Here is a 6,134-nt window from a genome sequence, read left to right on the forward strand (position 1 = left end):
GCAAAGAAAAATTTTTGGATAATGTAGTTAAGAGCTCCAATTTCATATTCTGAACTGTAATAAACATACGACTGAAACTTAATACAACTGTATTAAAATACATACAACCAGTAAATTTGACCTTAGTTATTCAATGACATGATACAGACGTGCGGAGAATCTCAGTATTGATAGAACTCCAATAACATTACTTGAGGAGAAGATCTCGAAGCCATCTTCTTTTCAGACGCCTACGAGGATTTCCAGGTAATGATGGAGAAGTTAGGTTGGAACTTGTTTCGGAAGGATTGGTATCTGGTTCTGGACAAATTGGCAGCATACGGAATTGAGGTCCTGATGAGTGTTATAATTTGTAACAAAGCAAGGAGCAATAAGGATTTTATGAAGGGTTTTGGATTGGAACGATTGGATACGAGAGGAATTCGAAGGTTTAGGTTTAAATTTAATTTTTTACTTTTTAGCCAATGTTCAGAACATTGGATCGATCCTTAATGCGTACGTCAGTGATCAACATAATTTCATTGTAAAGTTCCTCATTAGCTAGCGCTGGATTGAACAAGAAAACCCCTGTCGGGTTTCAGCTTTAATGAAGATCATGCAAAAGTAATGTACATAAGATATTAGCCATGCACCACTAGATCCACCCGAAGACACTCACATCTCCTCCCCTCGGAAAGCTGAAAACATATATTTTTTTTGACAAGGTTTTGCATATAAACCCAAAGAGCACCTTTATAATTATATCCTTAATTTAAAAAGTACAATTACTCGCAAAATTTACTTTATTAAGATATTATTTACTTAACGATATTTGTTTTGAACAAGTGATTAGATTGAGGACATGAAATTGGTATTTAGTACACTTTAGTATCTGCCATTGCTGAGCGCTGGTTAAGATATTTGTCTGTATTGACATATTTTAATTATAATAACACTAATAAAAACTAAAATACGTATCCATCAAGTGTAACATTTCAAATATTACTGACTGACACTCTACCACAAAATGCGACACGAAGGCTGAAAAACCTCAGGGACAGTGATCTGCTACATTAGGTGGATGTACTACATCAGGAGTGTCTTCATTGAAAGGCTTCTCCACTTACGAATTTACACTTATCCTGTGTGGAGGTTGTCTATTGGATTATAAATGTACACTAAATGCCCAAAAGATATATGTATAAGATATATATGATAAGATATAAGTACAACTACAAAATAAATAATACTAATAATCAAGTGTTAAAATTCTTGCTTGTTATAAATATGGCTTCTTAACTGATCTAATTAAAAACTTAAATAGTAATAAATAAATCCCTGATGATAATGCTATGTCGATATAATATTTAATTAATACTTATTCTATAATAACTATGTAATTATTGTGACCGACCTCTTTATCTAGAGAGATAGTTCCGCTCTAAATTTCTTCCTCATTGATTCATTGACCCCCATCAAGTCAAGTTTTTTTTAGATAGTGATCCTTATTTCAGTTTTAGGAAATAGTTTATAAAAATTTCGGTTTCGATTTTTTCGCCCACATTCGGCTTGACCTTTTTGAATGTTGTCACTTTCTCCTTTTTATAGTTCAGCTCATTTTATTAATTTTATCTATCAGTAGCAAATTATTTTAAACTTAGATTAGTATTTTTTTTTTAAATGTGTAAAAATACTTGATATGTGTATGATTTACGTCTATAAAAATTGTAATTAATAATAATAATAATAACAATAAGATATGATTAACAGGTTGATTAGATTGAGATAAAATTAAGGAACTCTAATTATATATTTCTTTCCACACCTTGTCAAAACCTAAGAGAACATCATTATACTATACGATTCTCCACTTCTCGATCGAAGCCCCAGGCGTTTAGTCCATTAGTTCAGCTTTGATCTGCATGTCGTTATGTTTTCATATTAATCTCTTTTTTTATTTGATGTGATTTTTTAATGTTCCTGTTTTTGCGGATCAGCTTTTTGATTATAATCTTCCTTTTTTTTTTGGATGGTTTGACCGTTTAATTTACATGAATCATATAAACCCTAATAGTTTCATTCAGCACTATGTTTAAATATTGCCAATAAACCTGGCATTCATCATTGAAAAAATAATTTTTAAGTTTTAGATTGAGTAATGTGATTTAATTGTTTATTCCAATGTTTTTCGTTTTTTTTTGGTGGGCTCAAAAAACCTTATAGATCGTTGGTCGCCCGAACCAGTCTTCTCCACGCCTGCCTTGGATCTTTGGATACTGCTTTCCAGTTTGCTGCATGCAGTTCTTTCTCATCTTTGTCGATTATGTCTATCCATCTGTTTTTTTGCCTCCCTCGTGGTCTCTTGCCAACTATACCGGCATTCATAGTTGTTTATATGCATGCGTCCTGATAGATTGCTTCTAGCCACATGTTCCACATATCTTAATCTCCTCGCTGTCATGAGATTTGGTTTAGCTCATTTTACAATAAGATATCCAATAACAAAATTGAATTGAATACAAAAAAATTAAATATCCAAGGGGAAGTGAGGGGACTGATTAAAAATTAATAATTAATAAATTGTAACAATTTGAAAGTACTGAATAGCTTAAGAGAAAAAAGAAATAGGTATATAAACATTTAAAAAAATAAAATATTGTTAAAGATAATTAGGATAATTAAGTAATAAGTATTTATAGTAGAACATTCAATTATTTTAATTAAGGGGTAGTTATTAAAAATTGAGTATAAAAATATTCTTATACATTTGAACACCTCCCGTGGCTCCTTTGGATTAAAAAGGCTTAAATTCGGTATATAGGGTTTTTAGTTTGGCAAAAAATGCTTTAATTGTGGAGATTAAGCTTTCGAAAATTTCGTCACGTCCAAATTTTTTTTGGCGGTTTTAAGGGTTTTACACACCTTACCAAATTGACTTAGTGCGTTGGAAATGTGATTTTATTTGCTGTTTAAGAATACCTTTTGAGGTTCTCAACGTTTTTGTCCTATCTCAGCTATTAGTATGAAACAAAAATGAGGGGAAAACCTCTGACACAGAGCTCTGATCCTGACTGGTATAAGCTATATAGAGTAGATACACTAGTATCAGTATCAAGTTGTATATATCCGCAACACCCAAACATTCCTGCATCCATATCTACCTAAACACTCTACAAAACCTGGGTATATCAGTTACATTCATATGGGTTCCAAGGTCACGTAGGAATTGCAGGGAATGAACTAGCCGATCGAACTGCATGTAAAGCGCTCCCGAGACAGAATATATCAATTTTAACTCCATTTAACATGAGCAAACCCCTCGAAAAGATAATCAAAGATAGATGGCAATCTTAGTGGAACGAAAGCTCAAGTAGTAAATCAAAAGCTATTAAAAAGGACGTCAAGTCCTGAGGTACCCCGCAAATGTCCTTGAGAGGTCGTACTAACGAAACTAAGAATAGGTCACACGAGGCTCACTCACTCCTATCTCATCTCAGAACAGACACTTCCGAAATGTCAATCTTCTAGGAATGCCTATATTTCACGTCACACCTCATTAACTTAGGACTAAACCCGAATATTTCAAAAACTCTCAGAAACGATGATAAAACAATAACATTAACTTTTAATTAAATTAGTATTTTAGTTTTTAAAATCATAAGTTCAGCTACTACAAATATAACATCAAGTATACGAAAAATTAAATTTAAAGAAAATAATAAAACAAATGTATACAAAAATAAACAAGAAATTAATGGGGTTAATGACCTTTGATGTTTTATGCCACTAATGAAAAGTATTATGAGCCACTTTACCAAACGTAAGTAAGCTTTTTCCGTAGCGCTTCTGAATAGTTTGCTCATATTTTTCATTTCAATAGTTATTTTATTTTGATAAACCACTCTCAAAGCTAATTTACATTAGGTTTAAAAAAAAAAAAAAGGAATTTAACTTTTAACAGTATTAACCTGACATAGTTTTTTGCACCTGTAAAACATATAAGCATATAAACTTAAATACAATCAAATCTTATAAATGAAAACTTCTACATTCAAAATAATAGTTTCTACATCAAATTTCTCTCTACAAACTATTTCTTCGGCTTTTTATGAATTATGTATGCTAATTCTATGCTATTATATGTTAATGTAAAAATATTGAGGCAGTGAAGATGTTATATATGCACATATATTTAGAGATTATCGATAATATTTTTAAGAAATAAAATGTGTCTTATTCCATTATATTTAATCCTTAAATATATGAATATAATGAAGTTTGAATATTTATTCCTTTCAGTTAATTGATGAAGCCAGAGATAATAAATAAATCTCTTCCTAATCTTCTAACGAAAGAGGGTCACTGGATCCTAGAATTCCGGTTGGTCTAGGTTCCGTTAAATCGGTCTTTCTATCCATATTTAAATATTTTTAAATAGAATTCCCCTTGAATCCTTAGTCAGAACATATATTTTATATTATTCTCTGCAGTAGTGAATTTATATTGTTACACAAATTTATATACATAAGTTACCTGTATTTGTGTCTTACACCTTTGTAAGAATGATTCAACTCATAAGTGTGATGGAAACTCGCTTAACGATTCCCCACTTAACCGGAGGTTAAATGAAAATAAATAATTGCTGAAAAAAAAGCTTGATAAAACAAAGCCCAAATATCTGTATTTTTGACTTGCACGAAAAGCTGAATGAAAGTTTATACAACAGACTCTAGAACGTTATTGGAAACCAAATAGTCTCCATTAATTTACTTAAATATTTTTAACTATTGGTAAAGGACAGTGAACAGTGGACAGATTTTTTCAATAGAAACTATTGACAGCTTAGATTCAAAATTAATGAGTACCAATTATGATTGAAGGAATAAAAAATAGTGACTGCTCTGAAACATTGCATAAATGATTTTTTTATAATTACATTTTTTGTTGTTAACTCATAAGAACCCTTGTATAAAAATAATATAAAAAAATCAATCTGCTATACTACTTAATTACCGAACGTTTTACAGAGAAAAAAAAATCACTTTTTTTGAACTGAAAGTTAATGAAATCTGGATTTCAGCTTTAAATGTCTAATAGCACTCAAATTGATGGTAGTTAAATGATTACAAAGTTTACCTTCGTATTATGTATGTATTATTATGTTTACCTTCGTAGGAATAGGTTTTTTTTACATTCGTAGGATTAGGGGGGTTTTACATGACTTTCCTTTAGTAAGTTCACAAAATTTTGAATTATGCATTGGAAAAAAAAATTTGGTTTACGAAAATTTATAACTCGCGATATATTAGACGTAAAATTATAACAGCACTCAAATTGAAGCAATTATGTTTTTTAGGAGTAGCTGTTTCTAAGATAATTGCAAAAATGATTTCACAAAATGTCGATTTTTCGGTATTTGAAAAAGTTCTGGTCAGTGAACAAGTGTATCGCAGGAAATAATTGATCTACAAAGTTCTAAGGACACTCAAATTAAAAGTAGATAAATGCATTATAAAGTAGTTAATAATGAATAGTATGAGTAGTAGTTTGTATGATGATTGCCCCCCAAAAAATTAACTAAATATTAAATTTATGTAATGAGGTGTTAATAGTTGATTAGTTAAAATTTTAGAATTATTAAAAAACAGTATTCTAGCAAATAAAGAAATAAACATAATGATGAATAATTGGATTAACATAATAGAATATGTAATTAATATTTAAAAATCATGAAAACAATTTAAATCAATATAATGAAATGTGTGAATGAAAACGACATATATGATACAATGGGAAAGGAAGAATACGGAATATATATTAAAATGGATAAAAAATAAAAGAAACAATTACTTGAACTCTGTTTGTTATTTAATAATTATTTTTATTTACATTTTTCTTTCTTCTTTTTCACTTATATATTTATTTATTGATAAATATTACAATCTACCACAACATGTTGGGCAATAAGTAAAAGTGTTAACTGATTACATTCTTATTAACATAAAATAAAATAAGAATAAAAATAAATAAACAAATGAAAAAAAATGTATCCATATAAAAAAAGAAATAAAAAATACATTGAGAACAGATAAAAGATCTCTCTAAATGTATACAAACGGAAGGATAAAGAAATAATCGAACTATGTACTAGAAAT

Source organism: Halyomorpha halys, unplaced genomic scaffold, assembly GCF_000696795.3.
Source record: "Halyomorpha halys isolate HHAL.00 unplaced genomic scaffold, Hhal_1.1 Scaffold265.1, whole genome shotgun sequence".
Classification (NCBI taxonomy): Eukaryota; Metazoa; Arthropoda; class Insecta; order Hemiptera; family Pentatomidae; genus Halyomorpha; species Halyomorpha halys.